Source organism: Carassius auratus, chromosome 37, assembly GCF_003368295.1.
Source record: "Carassius auratus strain Wakin chromosome 37, ASM336829v1, whole genome shotgun sequence".
Taxonomy (NCBI): domain Eukaryota; kingdom Metazoa; phylum Chordata; class Actinopteri; order Cypriniformes; family Cyprinidae; genus Carassius; species Carassius auratus.
The window spans coordinates 9,181,704-9,200,244 of record NC_039279.1 but is presented as its reverse complement, the minus strand read 5'-3'; the positions used below and the strand labels follow the sequence as shown (position 1 = coordinate 9,200,244).

General features: G+C 35.5%; 1 protein-coding gene across 3 annotated transcripts in view; it reads left to right on the top strand.

Annotated features, from left to right (window-relative positions):
- Positions 1–1,299: 1,299 nt before the first annotated feature.
- Positions 1,300–18,541, top strand: part of LOC113056106 (MAGUK p55 subfamily member 7-like) — a 123,743-nt gene continuing 106,501 nt past the window's right edge. For all 3 annotated transcript variants that reach the window (XM_026222604.1, XM_026222603.1, XM_026222605.1), the window contains exon 1: positions 1,300–1,517. The gene's annotated coding sequence lies outside the window, so the exon portion shown is untranslated. The remainder of the gene's footprint in view (positions 1,518–18,541) is intronic.

The following is an 18,541-nucleotide window of genomic DNA, read 5'->3' as shown; positions in this document are numbered from 1 at the left end:
AAAGAGGACACATATTTTAGCTGGAAGCAAGAGTTTGAAGTGAAAAATGTCTTAATAATGGATTTGTTTATTAGAAACACAGATTTTCACTTCACAAGACATTGATGGACTGGAGTTGTAAGGAATACTTGTGGATTACTGTTGCTTTTATCGGCTGTTTGGACTCTCAATCTGACAGCAGCCATTTCATTTCAGTGGATCCATTGGTAAACAAGTGATGCAAGGCTACATTTAAGAAACTCTCTTCTGATGAAGAAACATAATTTACATTTTTGATGGCCTAATGATTGGATAAAGTTTATTTTCCACGTTTTTTCCCACTTAAATACTTTGTTGGTCTAAATAAGACATTCCTATGTCCCTTGAAGAATCAGTCATACTAAACTGCACCGTTTACACCATTAAAACCATTTTAACTAAGCCTTTGCTTCTTGTGCTTAGATAACCAAAGCCAGTGATGATTGGTTTAGCAAATTGTAATTGGGTGTACTGTTATATTATTATTTGTTTTAATTTAATTTCAATATAATGTAATGGTTGAACTTGAATTATAGTATTAACTGTCAATGTCGTACAGTTCTTAGTGCAAATGTTTTCAATCTTTTATGTCGACCACGAGGGGGCGCTGTAGTAATAGTTCTTAATATAATGGTGTTGTTTCCTAATTGCTAAAGTGTTAAATGGACATTTTGTATTAGCCTGTTTTGGCCTATTCTCAGTGTTTGAAGTGGCAAACAATTCTTTCTTTCTTACTCACCACTGTCTATAGCATTTCAATAGTTCTTTGTTCTCAACAGATCAACTGAACATTTGCAGCCATGAAGCGTTCTCCAATTTAAACTTGTCAAACCAGTCTGCGATATAAATTTTCTCACTCAAGAAAAACAACGAGAGAGACAGCAAGGACTAGCGTGTCGAGGCGGATCAAGTAAAGCTACTAGAGGTAGAAGGCAACATATTCAAATAGAATAAACCTGGCGGTCATGTGCTCTAGAACAGGAAAGACAGGTGTTCTCTCGTCTGAACTCCCAGAAAGGAACGATTAATTAATTCCTGGAAATTATCCATTAGAAAAGAACAAATTTATTCAGCAAAAAAAAATTCATTATGATTTATTTACGTATGCGCTATCTTCCTGTAGACCTCTTATAGTAAAGCATAATTTCGTAGAATAAGGGCAGGTGTGGCATATGATTGATTATGTGACCACCAATCATATTTCAGGATTACATTTTAATCCCGCCTTTCTTTGGCTAACTGTCCAATCAAGAAACAGATTACTTCAGCTCGTCTGCCTCTTTGAACGTAGATTGTACGACAAGGCGTTTTGCATGGAATGGGGAACAGTTTGGACGCGAAGAGCTACTCAAAGCCTGGGATATTTTACTCAATTAATATTATTATTTTTTATTTTTGCCTTTTGAAAGCAGAGTAGAGGCAACTTTTTTTTCTCGAAGTGCCTGCCCAAGAAGCCAAAGGCGTCTTACTGGACTTCCCGAACACAACACACAACCCGAGTGAGTAGCGTAATAACTTATTTATCTTCTGGGGACCGCGAGCAAAACATTTAACGCATTGTTTATACAAAACCGTGACTAAGAATCGTAAATGTTTAGTATTTGACGGCAGTGTCAAAAGAAGTTATTTTGAAAACTCGAGTATTGACTTCTTTCGTTGTTTTTGTGTGTCCTGTTTTGCTCTAGCCAACGGTCGGCTGCACTTGACAGCGCGAGCTCTCCGGGTCAAGTGCATCCGATCGTTGAGCTAAACTTGACAAACAAAACAATGAAACGAGCCTACTATCCTCGAGGCATGGAAGCGATCTGCTTTATTTCAGCAGATAGTGTTGACGCGGAGCTAGACACCGGCATCAACGGGTGGGTTCAAACTCATCAGTAATCGTAAGTGCTCAACTGTTAGGGTTGGCTTGACGTGCTCAATGAAGTATAATAAAGTGAATGTGTATCAGATCGTTTATTTAATTTCACCAAGTGCTGCTGCTTCTGGGTTGACAGTAGTGAAGCCATGTGCTGGTCTCCGCTCTTTTGTTGTGAGACAAATTAGGTATGTTAGATAAACTATTATGTAACAAAAGCTGTTACTTTAAATACTTGAATACATTGTCATAGTTTTCTTTCTCTAAATGTGGATATGTATTTATTTAATAATGTTTGTAAATGTTCATAAATGTAATTCTCCCCCTCTAAATTATTTACATGAACACCAAAATTACACACACACAATTTTAAAATTGTGTATTTATTTTAATTAAGTTTCTTTATTTTTATGTATGTGTCTTACCATATTCCCTTGTAATATAAATACATTTTATACTCCAATGAAAATAAATGTTATAGTCTAGATTGTATGTTTTGCAATAATATTGGGCATGCTGAAGTCTTTAACATTTCTCGACATCAGTTGATAAGGCCTCTTGGCAAAATGGAGAAAGGGCACACACCAGAATAAACTGTATTATGCATTTCATGGCATGCTTTCATAATTTAGCCTTGATGCTTCCATAAAATAAGCCCTCTGGGATCTTCATTCGCAACATCCCATTGAAATGTAAAAGCAGTGTTCTAGTTTATTCTCTGAGTCTGACCCAGAACAAATGTGAACGTCACATAAAGTATTCAAGTAATGAAATGACTATGAACACATACTAACATTTGTTCAAATAGATGCTGAAAGTTTTCACTGTCTTGCTGCCCTATGGGAAACACTGGAGACAGTGGTTTGTTGGAGAATTGCAATCTGCTGTGTCAGATATCGCTGCTCAGAAGTGCCCTGTCTGCACTCTCTCTGACTCCCCTCTTCTTGACCTCTTTACACACACTCACTCTCACTCGTCGTCTCGCAGTGTCAGTTGACAGGCTGATGTTACAATCCGTGTCCTGATAATTCCCTCATTGATGGCTGTAACCTCTAGAGTGCAAGTAATTAAACACGCGGGAACATAATGGGTTGTGTGACTTTAACTAAGGTCCTCCGGGATCAGTTATCATATCTCTTTTCTGAGTTTAGAATGCAGAGAATTCCCTCTCCCTTTGGATTCCATGTCTAATGTGTACTGACAAGAGGGAATGTAATTTTTGAGGTTCTGCAGGAATGGTTGAAACATGAAATACTGAACACATTCACTTGAAATGGAGAAGACATTTCTAGTTGGTTAAACTGAGGTGATGTGAATGGATCATTTCAGTTCTTCACCTGTTTATGGGTCTGAAACAAAGCTTGTGTCTTGAAGTGGTCTTACAGTTATCATCAAACTGTGATCTCATGGCTTTTAATACAAACATAGACTCATGGAATATTTACACTGGGCAGCTTAATACACTTTTAGTTTTACTGATTGAATCGTTATCATGACCATGTTTAAATGCCCTTTAAGATGCATTTGAGCATAGAAAACCGCAGGTGGTGGTTTGAGATTCATATAAGATGTGGTTCAGCCAAGTGTAAGTGCATCTGGCTGTATAGGTTAGATAAACTTTAGTTCTCTCCAACATAGTTATGGTGTCATACGGAAATATAACAAACCTGCAATCCACACGCAAGTAGAAAAACCTGTTCAACAGAAAATGTAGCTGCCTTGTCTGGCTTTATGATAGACAAGAACAGCAGATTGGATTTTTTTTTTTTTTTTTGCAGAGATGTATTTTAGTGGTCAGTTTATAAATGCAACATAACCATAACCTGATTGTTCAAAGTGCTTCACATGACCAAGTGTAAAAAAGAAAAAAAAAAAGTTGTTCCTCACTGTTTTATGTTTTGCTAATGCTATCAGTAACATTTTGTGTGTTTGCCAAAGAGCTGAAACAACTTTCACTCAAAAATTCCTAGTAAATTTCACAACTACAAAGAAACGGCAAGGAGTGTTGAGGGAATGAGGAAGACATTTCCTATCAAAATAAGGCTTGAACATGATACACACTCATGCACTGTTTGAAGTAATCATGTGGCTCCTTAGTTTTTAGAGGCAGAGCATCAAACACGGCACTAGCTGATTCAGTGAGGTTGTCAGAAAACCTAATCTGTGCAAAATAAAAGATGAGGAGCAGAGGAAGGATTGCATATGGATGCAGTAAATGTTGCTGGCAGAAGTCTTGGTAGTAGCAAGTTTCATTAGTCTGGTTACTGCTGTCTCTCTCTTTCTCTGTGTTTATGGAGGAGGTCATCTGAACTGGAGTGGTAGAACAGGTGTCTTATGTCTGGGTGTTAGCTGGCCCAGTGTGTGGCCCAGCATTACTGGCATTCCAGTGCTTTTGTTTCTGTAATGGTGAGGTCGAAGCTGAGGGAAGAGAGGTCTTGGAATGTGATGTGAGAAGTTTTGAGCTGCAGCGAATACAGTAATAAGCGTTTGCTTTAAATGACAGTTAAAATATCAAAAATGTATTCTATATTGTTTTCATGGTTAGATTTACACAAATATAAATAAGCTTTTAAAGCTTCCATTGGTCTGAAAAACCTGTAGATATAAAGGAATTATTTTTTAAAATCCTGTAAAAGTAAGATCATATATTATATATTGCATATAAATAATCAGGTAAGGTCACATTAGCCAAATTATTTTGGTTAGCTTTACAAAAATGAAAATATTGTTTAACCATTTGCGTGTTCCTGGAAAACCTAGAAATATAATATCTAGTAAACCTTCAAATGTATTTGTCTTTACATGCCTGTTAGTCATGGATTTTTGATGTACATTATTTTTTGTCAATATTTAATATGCAGTATTATAAAAAAATAGTTTCTTTATTTTCGTTAAAGCTCTATTACATTTATTTTTTTCCATATTTTTGTTTGTATATGCATTATTTCTACAATTAAATGTTAACTCATGTTTAATTCCTGTGCCTGAAAAAAATGGTCTAATTCTCTGAATTTTGGTGCTTTATTAAAGCAAGTTTTACATTTTATAAGTGCGGTTGCCTTGGTCCCCCATCATTAACTCAGAGGGAAGTAAGTGAACAGTTCGGCAGTTTAGAAAAATGTGGTGTGAAGGTCATACTCAGCAGAGCACCCTTAGCAATAATACTGTTGTCATCACTAATTCTTGCAGTGTGTCAAAGCACAGGTGTTCATTTAAATACCTCTGCTGCTTTTAGACTATAGAGCATCTGAATCAGTGGTTCAGTTCTGCTGACATGTGCATTATACCACAGATCTGCTGCTTATTCCCCATCTGGCCATCCTGTGTCTGTTATTCATTGTACACTTATACTTACAGATCAGAAAAATGTTGCACGGGCATTCCTGTTTAACTGCTATTTCAGATCAAACACTCTGAGCTCAAAATCATTTTGGGAGCAGGAAAATAGTGGCAGACTTCATACATGTACTTCTGTACTGCAGACTGGTCTCTGCCTCTTCAGCACTTCCTGTGAAAGCTGAGCCCAGGCAGACTATAAGGAAGGTGCTTTTTGATACCCGGAGGCTGATGCAACTTGTTTAATAAGCTCTTGAAAAGGAAAGCAGCATATTGTGATGCCAGATACACATTATCAAGCTCAAGATTTTGTTCTGCTGGAAGCTGAAGCTTTTGGAGAGTTTAGTATGTTGGGATGAGCTTGTGTAACATTGGCGGAGATGTCACATGTGTTTATATCCCAGTTAAAAAAAAAAAAACTCAGAAACTTAGAGTAAGATTTTTAGTATAGAAATACTCCGTCATACATATTGTTTTCTGGAACTTTGTCCATACTTGGCATGAGAAACTCTGAATGCACCATTGGTAACTCTTAATATTATTATTGTGCTGAAGAGTAGACTACATGAAAGGTAAACACTGTAGGCACACCAGTTTTATCTCATGGGTCTCCAGATGTGTTCATGGAGGATCCCTATCCCGCAGAGATTAGCTCTAACCCTCATTAAACACACCTGAATCAAGCTAATCAAAGTCTTCAGACTCACTAGAGACTTCCAAGCAAGTGTGTTGGAGCTAAACTCAGCAGGACGTTGGCCCTTTGGGAGCATGATTGCACACCCTTTCTCTAGATGTAAAATAAATAAAAAATTTAGTGTGTGTGTGTACAAGACCTTAAAAATTAAGCTGCATTTACTATCCCGTTGGTATTACAATTGCTTCAAGTTGAATTAACTTGAAAAGTGTGTGAAAAAAATGTTTCATGTAAATCCAACACATGCATGAATGCTTGAAGCATTCATTTTGAATGTATTTTGTGACCGTGTTTTTTTACGCATGTAAGTAATGTCTTGTAGTCCTGTCTGCACTTTTACATTACTGTCTTCTCCTCTGCAACAATTAGCCCTGCACAACTAAAGTTATGCAGGCTGCCTTTGCACTCCATTCAGAAACCTGGCATTAATAATGGAAAATTTTCGCATGGTGTCTTATTCTTTTCACCCATGTCTGTGGTCTGCTGGTTCTTTTCATGTTTTGAATCTTTAGACACGCTGTCAGTGTGTGTCTTGCATCTTCTGTGTATGTGCCTGCATGATATTTTATGCAATTAGTGTGAATTTCTGTTTGCCAGTCAGTAATCCTATGGAGAAAATTCCAATAAATGTAAAGAGTACACTGTAAAACCCGACAAGTTAACTCAACTCAAATCGTTTGAGTAAACTGATTGCCTTGACTGTAATACCCGACAAGTTAACTTTACTCAAACGTTTTGAGTAAACAGATATCCTTAAGTTATGTTAACTCAAACCGTTTGAGGAAATTGATTGCCTTAAACCATTTAAGTTGAAAAAACTAACAGTTATGAGTACTCTGAACTTAATTCAGTTGAGTTCACTGAAAGAAGATATACATTGCAATTAAGTGATTAAGTGATTAATTGAGCTTTAGTGATGAACACCTGCTGTTAACAAACATAATTACTGAAGAAAAGAGAGAAAGGAACAACAGCTGACTTCAGACACAGCCTCACTCAAACCTGACAAGTTATGTTAACTCAAACCGTTTGAGGAAACTGATTGCCTTAAACCATTTAAGTTGAAAAAACTAACAGTTATTGAGTAATCTGAACTTAATTCAGGTGAGTTCACTGAAAGATGTACATTGCAATTAAGTAATTAAGTGATTAACTAAGTGCTGATTGAGAATTAGTGATGAACAGCTGCTGTTAACAAACAGAATCACTGACGAAAAGAGAAACACAAGAACTACTACAACTGACTTCAGACACAGCCTTAGATGAAATCAACTGAAATAAAATACATGAAATCTCTCAAGATCTGATTAAACAACCCACAAACAGCATCACCAGCTCCACTTATTAATAACCAGACTGACTTTATTTCTGTCAGACGTCTACAGAAGATCTTATTGAGAATGAACTAAGGTTTAGATGTTGATTTATTGTTTCATTTGAAGTAACCATGTTAGAGATCAGTGTTTGCTTTAGTTGGGCTCTTGACCCTTGATTTCTGTCTTAGTCTTTTCTCTGGCTGTTATAACCGTGTGTTTCTAAAACACATTTGTTGTAACTCAAAAGGCCAGAAGTAATAAGTGATAACCTGTACCTAGGTGTAGATTGTTATACTTTGTTGGTGATGATAATCATCAATTATTGAACTGCTAGAAGTCTAATCTCTGATGAAATAGGTGTTGTGTAATTTGATTGATTATAGTAAAAGTGATTCTAAGAGGAAGTGGTTCTGTAATAATCAGTTAATACAAAGACTTTTCAAACAGTTTGGTCTTCTATGGTGTTAGTTAGTCACACACAGACATCAATAATCAGCATATGAACCTCAACAATGGTGACCATAAAAAAAATCCTGCAGAGCATGCTGGGAGCCATGGATGAGTTTTGTACTACAATAGTACCCAGCATGCATTGCAGCATGTTTTTTTTCGTCACCATTGTAGAGGTTCATATTCTGATTATTGATGTCTGTGTTTGACCAGTTACTGGCATAGAAGACAAAAGTATGTCTACAAAATGTTTATGAAGTTATGTTTATATTAACTGATTATCACAGAGTCACTGGCTCTTAGTGTCATTTTTATTAGGTCCACTAGGGATGGGCATGATTAATCGACGATCGATAATTGATCGTTAAGATTTTCCTCGATCATGTTAATTTGTTATCGATTAATCTAAAGCATTTTTTTATCTAATGCAGGTTGCGTTGCGTAGTGCGAGTCTTGAAGCAATTACATGAATTTCACTGTGTGGCAGCAATTAAATATTTTACCACCAGGGGGCAATATTTGACACCCTACTCGGTTATCTGTGATCTTCCGTTTTGATTTCAAAGAGTAATCATGAAGATGTCACGGCTAAGTGTGGCGTGGGACCATTTTGATTTAAAAAGCGAACTAGTTAACTGCAAACATTGCGATGGGGTGTTTAAGTACAACTCGACCACGACTCAAATGATGTACCTGTGCATCCCGGCAACGTCAGTTCCCTCAGAGCGGGTGTTTTCGGCGGCTGGACCATGGTTGCGGTCGCGTCTGACACCAGATCATATCAACATGCTTATATGGTATTTCTCATCAAAAATCCGTAGACTCGTGCAGACGTTGTATGCTAGTTATTAAAGTTAGTTATTTTTCATGAGGCTTTAAGTAGCATTATTTGTTACGTTAGCGTAAAGGAAGGCTAATATCTGGCCTTTTCTTCTGGCTTGGATAGTTTTGAGTTACATTTTGACAAAATCTGTCAGATCTAAGTATTATAATGTTTTTTATGTTATTGTTTAACACGATTCTTTTATCATTATTATTGTTTTGGAACAAATGAGGTCTCTGTTTAAGAACGCCTGCTAGCAGCTGCAGGTTCCGCTGCTTTAGATCACTGCATATGCACGCGCATATATGTTCGGTTTGCCTGAACGTAGTTTAACTGTCTGCCACAAGTTGATCTTGTAATAAAGGTCTCACCGAGGAAAAACACGCTGTATTTTTGTATTCATTGCATTTTTTAATTATAAAAATTAAATAATTATATTATAAAAAATATTAATGATTAATCGATAGTCGATCGTTAATTCTCCCGACGATCGACTAAGAAAATTTAATCGAATGCCCATCCCTAAGGTCCACTTCAACTAATTACACATTTGTTTCATCAGAGATTAGACTCTGTACAGATCAATATTTGTGAATAATAATGAATAATTATCATCACCTATATGAAGTATAACAACCTACACCTAGGTACAGGTTAACATCTGATGGCATTTCTTCTGGGCTTTTGAGTTACAACAAATGTGTTTTAGAAACACACGGTTATAACAGCCAGAGAAAAGACTAAGACAGAATTCAAGGGTCAAGAGCCCAACTCAAGCAAACACTGATCTCTAACATGGTTACTTCAAATGAAACAATAAATCAACATCTAAACCTTAGTTCATTCTCAATAAGATCTTCTGTAGACGTCTGACAGAAATAAAGTCAGTCTGGTTATTAATAAGTGGAGCTGCTGATGCTGTTTGTGGGGTTGTTTAATCAGATCTTGAGAGATTTCATGTATTTTATTTCAGTTGATTTCATCTAAGGCTGTGTCTGAAGTCAGTTGTAGTAGTTCTTGTGTTTCTCTTTTCTTCAGTGATTCTGTTTGTTAACAGCAGCTGTTCATCACTAATTCTCAATCAGCACTTAGTTAATCACTTAATTACTTGAATGCAAAGTTTTAAAACTTACAGGGTTTAAATCAAGGCAATCTGTTTACTCAAACGGTTTGAGTTAAGTTAACTTGTCGGGGTTTACAGTGTAGGGCCGGGACTCGATTAAAAAAAGTAATCTAATTAATTAGAGGCTTTGTAATTAATTAATCGAAATTAATCGCATTTTTAATCGCATATAAATATTTGATCTGAGAACAGTGCGAAGTAATTTTTTTTTCACATGGATTTATAGTATACCATTGAATAATGACTGAATACATAAGCTTAAGCAACAAAATATTGTTTATTTTTGTTCGACCAAGTCTAGCAGACCAGTGCAATTTTTGCCATGAAGTGTAGCAATAGCATATTTAGAAACAATTTAGAAATAGTACATTTCAGAAATTCAGGTAGCTTATAGGTGCTGGAACCTTCTGTAAAGTGTTTTTTTTAAGTAATACACAATACTGTCAATTACATTCAGAACATTGGAAACACTGACTATTAGAAAACATCTCTATGTTGCTTCAGAGGCCATAACATACTAAGTCCAACTCTCAATAACCTTGGCCAAAACAATAAAGAGTTTAACATAAACTGCCAGTTGCACCAACAAAATAATACATAGTTCAACATAAAGTGTAAAGTCCACGCTAGCTGCTATATGTTTTGCGTTGAGGTGATACTTGAGGTTCGATCATGTGCTGTGGTGATATGCGAACGCTAGTTGGTGCTTCAGTATAATCGGTCCGCCGAAACTCATCCAGTGAGAAACGTTCCGGGTGCAAAAAAAATGCGGCACATTTTTTTCTGTAACTAATTAATCTTAATTAACGCTTTTTCTTTGTGTAATTAATTACTCAATTAACGCGTTAAAGTCCCGGCCCTAGTAAAGAGATTAACAAAAATAACACATTTCCAAATAAATAGATTGAGATCCACAAATAAATCTCAGATTTTCACAAACATTAATTAAATTCACAAATAAATTAAATTTGCAAATTAAAAAAAATCATTCACAAATAACTTTTTATGACACAAACACATTGCCTGGCGTTAATTTGTGAATCACTTCCTGTGCACTTGTAGATGTCTCATCCACCCACTATCTACTCAAGCTAATCAGAGAACAGCCACGCTTCGGTGACCAATCAAAGCATGTTCTTGCTAGAACCAATCACATTTTGATTTACATACAGGGTGGTATTAATTCAGTTAGGAAATGTTAAACCATTAGACTGTGTAATAAGCCACACCACATTGTTATTTTTTATGTGCCGTTGAAAATACCAGAGAAACAAGCTTTAAATCATGGTAAAAATGCTATCCTGCATACAAATGTGCTATGGAAGCATCATATTATTCAAGATTTATATATTAAAAAAAGTGGCAGTAAGTAACTGACAAATAAATATCTGGATTCAACCTCATGATAAACATGCACGTTTATGTAATGGGTTAAACTGCCATCAAGCAACAGCCAACAGCGTTTCCCAGTGTTTCAGTCAAGCTGTTTAAATTGTGTATATGAGCAGCTATGTGGACCTTTAGGTGTATACACACAATATTTTCAAATAGGATGTTTTTATTTATTTTTTTATTTAAACCACACAAAGAGCAATTCGGCTCAGTTTGAACAAAGTGTCCATGGATTTCAGTCCCTTAAAGGTGCACGAAATGAATCTGCTCCCGCCCTGAATGTAAAGCAAAACGTGATTGGTTATAGCTAGAACATGCTACGATTGGTCAGCAGAGTGTGGCTGTTGACCTGATCTAATTGGCTTGGTAGATGGGATGTGGAGTCCACCCATTTGTGGACTGTCAGTGTCTTGACACTAGAAATTTTCAGAATCCACAAATGCAAAGAAATCCATTAACTAATGTATGGGAAGTGATCCAAAAATGCATGTAGTGAACTAGAAATGTACAGGACGCAATTCATAAATGAATGCCAGGCTAAATTGTGTTAATAAAAATATTTGTTTTATTTGCAAATTCCTTTTATTTGTGAATTTTATTGTTTGTGAAACTTTGTAGACCATAATATATTTATTTGAAATGATGCAACAATTCTATCTCCATAGAATCCTCATCCTCATTATAAGCAGCTGTCTGAAGTGGTTCTTGGCTGAGGCCTTAGCCCTTTAAGATCTCACTCAGAACACTGGGCCTCACTCCAGATCCACCACACTAAACCTCAGGTTTGAGTTCAACAGTAGCCAAGCTCCCATGCCAAAAACACTTCTACAGACCCTAGTCTACTGCTGCCAAATTTCTCGCTGTTTTCCACATGATGCCTTCATTGTGTATTTGTTTGTGAATTAATGAGCATGGACTCTGCGAGAGGAAGTGAGGGATTATTTGTGTATGTTACTGGATTATTAAGCTTTGTGAGCGTGGCCTTGGCATTCAGGGTCAACATGTCAAAGCGATTTAGGTTTTGATTGTTTTGTTTTTTTTTCATTTATTTTTTTGTTGCATAATTTCCACGTGTAATCTAAAGTTTTTAGAATGACTGCGTAAATATTTAATCCCATATAAGTGTATTCTCTTCCTGTAAGATTTTTCAGCATTAAGGTGTGGTAACATTTACCATTGTTCATTCAGTTTTCACAGGCAAAATCCGTCACATTTCATTAGTAGTCCACAGGATTGGAAATTTCTTGTTAGCTTGCTACTCCAGTGTCAGTGGCTTTATTTGATTAATTAGTTAATCTGAATTAGTGTAAATTATTTGATAAGCCAATTTTTGTTGCATTGCAGTCTATTCATAAGAAAAGGCAACAAGCAGCTAAAATAACTTGCAGTTTATCATGTAGTCTGAGCCATTTTCCTCCTCCTCTTCCAAAAAATACAAATAAGAGTAATGCTTTATGTGATATTTGAGCTTCCTTCATGACTGGGAGCACAAATGGCTCCTCTCTGGTCCAAGAAGAGGCTGCAAATGTTAAGCCACAGCGTAATTTGAAACTAGTTTTATCCCATCACCCTGTTTTTAGATGCCGTTTATGGTTTGTTGGCTGAAAACGTTCACAAATCCATAACGTTTTCAGAGTCTCTGGTTAGCAAATGTGCCATAATGACAGATAGACATGTACTAGCCTATAGCTTTAGATATTCCCATAATAATTCCTTGTAGTACATGGAGTGCTTGAGACTGCAGTACCATGAAACATCAGCAAATGAAGAACATAATTTCCTCACAGTCTTGGACTGCTTAAAAATCCTACTAAGCTTCCTATGTACTGTAGGCAGCATTTTTAGTCATCTTAGGTGTGCACCTTACACAAAGGCTGTTCCAGAATGTACATAATTATTCAGATCTCTAGACTCCAAATTATAAAAATGCATTGTATCTTTAATACAATTAAACATGTATTAAATTATTATAGAGAAATATCAATAAAGCCATATCTAATTAAAATAAGTTTAATATTTGTGTGCAGTGCATTTTTATGCTTCATATCACTTTCTTAGCTTAGCTGCATGCTAATGACGAACCCAGTTGAAAACGGTTTTGAGCCGAGTTTTGCACTTTGCATGCAGCGCTCTGTTTACAGGAGAAACATGAGTTGCTGCCTAGAGTGTTCCAAACTGATCTCTTATTAGGTTCCAGTTCAGTTAGAATGCTGCCTTGGAAGCTAGCTGCTTATGTGAACAGTTGACAACTGTAGAGCTAACAATTAAAAATCATATTCTCAACACTCTATGCACACATTGGCAATAGAATCAGCACTAGGGATGCAACAATACAATCTTTTCAAAATTCAGAGTATCTGCAGATTCCAATCCGATACCAGCACTTTTTTTCTTTTTCTTTTTTTTAATCAATGTAGAATTTCTGTACTTCTGTGTTTACATGATCGTCTCTCTTTTGTGTTAAACACAATCTACTACATATAACCTATACATATAACTTAATAATAACTACATTTTAATAAAAAAAAATAATAATAATTGACATACTATTATAAACTAGGTTAGTGAATAATTCGGCAGTAAAAGATACTCTAGAAAAATTGGGGTGCACAATAATTTAATACAATCTAATGAAATTTAATTTGCAAATAAAAGTGAATAAGTCTTAAAACTGGTCAAATGTTACACATTGCTCTTTGTATTGTAAAATGCGTTCATGAAAAAAAACAAGTACATTTATATAGAAATATAAAAGATTTCTTTTAAATGTATAGCACAGTAATAAATGCAGCAACATATGATGGATAGGACAGAAAAAGAAAGACTATTAATAAGCTTTGATTGCACAGAAAAGTATTATAATACTAAAGGCTCCAATACAGTATGGCACAGAGTGCTTGTGCGCATCCCGTGGACAGAATGATGCTCTTGAAACAACATGGAGTCACCGTGCACAGGCTATGCATCCCTCTGAGTTCACAAAGAAAATTTAGTACAAAGAGAAGTGATGTTAATACATATTTTTTTTCAGTGTTTTAGGGGGGTGTGGTTGATTATTAACTTTTTGTAAAGAATAACTCTTTGGATTTGAGACTTTATTCTTTAACTTTACAGATCTTCTTTATGCACCAAGAGCTTGTAACACTCCAAAGAGAAAGGAAAAGTTTAAATCTCATCATATGACCTCTTTAATACAAGTATTATAAAAGAGTCATGGGTGTAGAATATATGAGGAACTTGGGTGACAGGGGCCAGTGTGAATAAATGTAAATTCAAAGAGAAAATAGTCTATGTATGACCTGATGTTTTATTTGTATCCAAAATGATGCGATGGGTACATTTGTGGAGCACTTTCCTCATGCATTGTTTCATTTATACTCTAAACCAGAAGGTTCATAAAGCAATATCTTACGATGTGCCAGGAAATCCTTAAGATGGACATAGGCATCCAGTAACTAAGCTGAATAAAAGGCAGAAACATTTTGACTAATGAAATGTGAAGAAAATAAACGTATGATTGCAAGAATAGATGGTTCATGTGTGTTTTTCAAGTCAACTCGAGGCTCGAGGTAATAAAGTACCTGAAAATGCAGTGCTAATTGACACCATTTATTACGGTAAAAATCAAAATATTTTCTTCCTTACTCTGTTTGTAGTAAATAAACAAATCATAAAAATTGTCATTAGGAAAATATTTTTTTATTGTCCAGCATTGTATTTATACAAGAGTATTTAAATGTAAGAGATAAATAAAACCTGTAAATTAGACCATAATTATTGAATAAATAAATGAAGGCATTATTGCATTAGACATTTGTCACCCTCACCTTTTGAAATGAGTACGCCCCTGATAAAGTGATCTAAATGCTTTGTATGTTGACCAGACATTTAGTTGCATAATTTAGACATGCTCTGATGATTGTGTAGTTCTTTCATATGGCATATTTCTCAGCTGGACTCTTAAGGATTTCTTTAGATTAGTTTGCATGATGTGTGCTCACTTGTGGCTTGACACTGTTTTATAGTGTAACCATAAACAGAGTACAACATTATGCCTATTCTCTTATTTCTACAAGTCTACAAAAATACAATAGATTTTGGGCTGTTGTTGTTGTTGTTATTATTATAATTCAAAATGCAGACTGGTACACAATCACAGAGAAAACATCATGGGACAAAATGGTTGGAAATACTGGACATGTGCCCACTAATGGTTGTCTGGTTATGTATTTGAATACAGTTCAGGATTTGAATGAGCCAGGTTGTTTGTTTACTGAACTTTTCAGAGAAATTTGATGTTTTAAAATAGACATTTATACCCAATAGTTTGCAGGCGCTTTTGTATGTGTTGGTCTGTGACTGACACAATAGGATTAATTTTATCAGAAAGTATTGAGTCACTGGAATTTTTATTTATTTATTAATTTTTTTTTAATGGGGAAAAAAATGTGGAATGAACAGAAACCATTTGCCTTACTAGCATGCAGTGTAGCATCATAATACTTTTTAAACATTATTTTGAGGTAAAAAACAAAAACAAAAACTTAGTTGCTTTTAAATGCTCAGGCTCTTTGAAGTAAGTTGGATTATGATTAGTCTCGCATAATCAGACCTTTAGACTGATAGAGGGAAGTTCTGGGAACCATGGATGCTTTGAATGGCCAAGGGTTGCCCAAAAGGCCATATGACTGACAGGTAAAGCAACCAATCATGTTCTGTTTGTGCTGCGTCATGTTTAGGGGCATGGAAACGTCCCCACAATAACAGACTTGGACTTATTTTAAAGAGTCAATTCTGCAAACTGAATTAATGCACTTACTCGACCGCTGATGTTTGAATAGAGAAACATAGACTATGGCCATTTGGGATTACTCTTAGGGAATTTCACTGTTATATTTACCAGTTTTTATAATAGACAGAGAGAGTGCAAAAGTCTTTGGTATTCATTTAAATATACTTATATAAAAAAATGAAAATACTTATCCCACTTGCATGGTTTAAATTGTATGCACTAAAAAGTTGACTGCACTTTCTGTAATAGTTTTGCACTGCTTTATTTATATGCCTAGATGTGTTCATTAGATAAAAAGCAGTAAGCGATCACGGTCTAGATTCATTTTAACTGCTTAAATTAGCTGTTTAATCTAAAAAAAAAAAAGAAAAAAAATGGGGAAAAGAAAATCTATTTTTTGATTATTATTTAAATCAAATGCGAACTTATCAAGATATATATAGAGTATCGTTAAAAATTGACACGTCATGCGACTCAAGGCCACGCCCTTGGCTATTGCTGATGTAAGTGTGGGAAGAACATCAAGCTGCTTATTACTTCCTGGTAAGCACCTTAAGTGATCCTGCTAATTCCACTCCTGGTCTTCGAGAGAGCAGAGCTGATTGGATCAATCTGGACAGACTTGGATTAGTCTTTGGCAGCTACTTAAATTTCTTTTTGTGAATCCTTCAGGATAATTCCAGATTATAAATGATCCATTCTTCTTAATGTTTTATTTGTTTATTATTATTTTATTTTTTTATAATGATGTTTTATTTTGTAAACTGTTCATGATTTTTGTGTCATGGTAAACATTACACTTCACACACTCGCTGTGTTGAGGTTTGTAATTCTTTGGTTTCTGGACAAATTAGTTGTTTAAACTAAACCGTGATTTACATTTTCATTTCATCTGGAATGTTGACCATCTTAAACTTAATTCAGAGTTTACCTGTTGTTAAGGAAAGTATTAGTTCATCTGATTGTGTAACCAGGTAGCCCAGGTTTGTGGAGAGGTCAAGGGAAAGGCCTGGCAGGGTTTCCCCTGTTGGATGTCCGTTCTCGGGGATTAATCTTGTCAGGGCCGCTACAGTCATTAATACATGCAGCCACACAAACACAGGAAATCTATCTTTATAGGTGCCTCATGGGTACTGAGGTAATTTCAGGACACTCTAGCACTCAAGTCTCAGGTAACAATAGCACAGGCCAAAAAAAAAAAAAAAAAAGCAATAATTTGTGACCATTAAGGCCCATTTACACCAAGAACGATAACTACACAGATAATAATATCTATTGGCATCGATGTAAATGCACAATAACATTCTGTTTATTGTAAATGTCCACTGCAGTTTTCGAGTTTAAAAATGTTCAAGCTCTTTTAAAGCAGGATTAATTCTGACTGGCAATTTTTTTTTTATTATTATTCATCAGTCAGATAAAACAATAATAATAATTCTGACCGTGAGCCATCGTTATGTTATTCCTCGGTGCTATAGTGTTCCTTTGGTGTGAAAGGGCCCTTAAAGGAACAATGAAGCACTGTCATGGATCACTCTCTTTATAGGGCTTGGTATTGAGCTCAATACTTTTTAGGCATTGACTGAATTGCCTCAAAACCATTGAGTATCTAAAAATGTCTGGTCGCTCCGTACCAAATTTTGAAACCATCATCAAAGTCAGTGAGCCAGTAACCAAGCAGCATGCTTTATGTGCCTAAATCAGTGATTGGCTCTGGCGAGGCATCAAGGAAAGTGCATCTTACGTGACCATTCATTCGCACTGTAGCAACATGCTACATAAGACGATTTATAAAATGTATACTCTGCTTTTACTCAAAACTCACTTTAAACCACCACTGAGTGTTTGTAATAACTTCCGATTGCGATCTAATTTGTGTTTTGGCCATGTAATGTTGCAGAAATAAATTATTTGTAGCCTTTTATATCAAGCTAATCTCTTTACCTGTTTGGCATTTCTTTTGTAAAAAAAAACATTGTTATGAAAATAGACAGAATCTCATGAAAATCACATTCAAATCATATACTGCCATAATCATTTGTTTATTAGCTTCATGTTTCATCCCTATGAATGTCTTTTCTGGAAGTGTAACCACTGGGTTATGAACACATAATATGATTGACATAGAGGAAGCTCATTCGCGATTCATAAGTCAGAACTGTGATTGCGGAAGAGAAAACGCAGACAGACAGTGTTGGAAGCAGCTAATGCTCATCAGTGGAAAATTAATAGAAATTATGATTCTGTCTAAGCTATGTTTTTAAAAAAAATTTATAACATTTTAAAATGGCTTAAAATAACTTAAAAATATTAAGCAAGTTAGCAATATTTCTGAGCTTACTTCATTTTTGCTTAATTCCCCTATTTTCATTTCAGTTGGAGCTATTCTTGTAGTGATTCATCCCAGATAAGAGCTTTAAAGCAACAACCAGCAATGTCAAATGAGCTGTGAGGTAACTGTAATTCTAATTCCTCAGAGTGAGATCTTTGCTTTCCACTGAGGAATGAAGTCTGGACATGGGGCATGCTGAGTATTGAATATCCCTTTACACTAAACCGGATTAGTGTTCCCCTTACTCTCTTTTCTTGTTTTGACCATGTAAGGGCATCACTCCTAGTAAACATAGCAGCCTTGATTGTAACATACCTTTCCAAATTCTTCTGGGTTTTTAGGTTTTAGGTTGTTTTTAATCTGGGTAAAGTTGTTTGATTTCAATTGTTTCCTGTGAACATGGAATG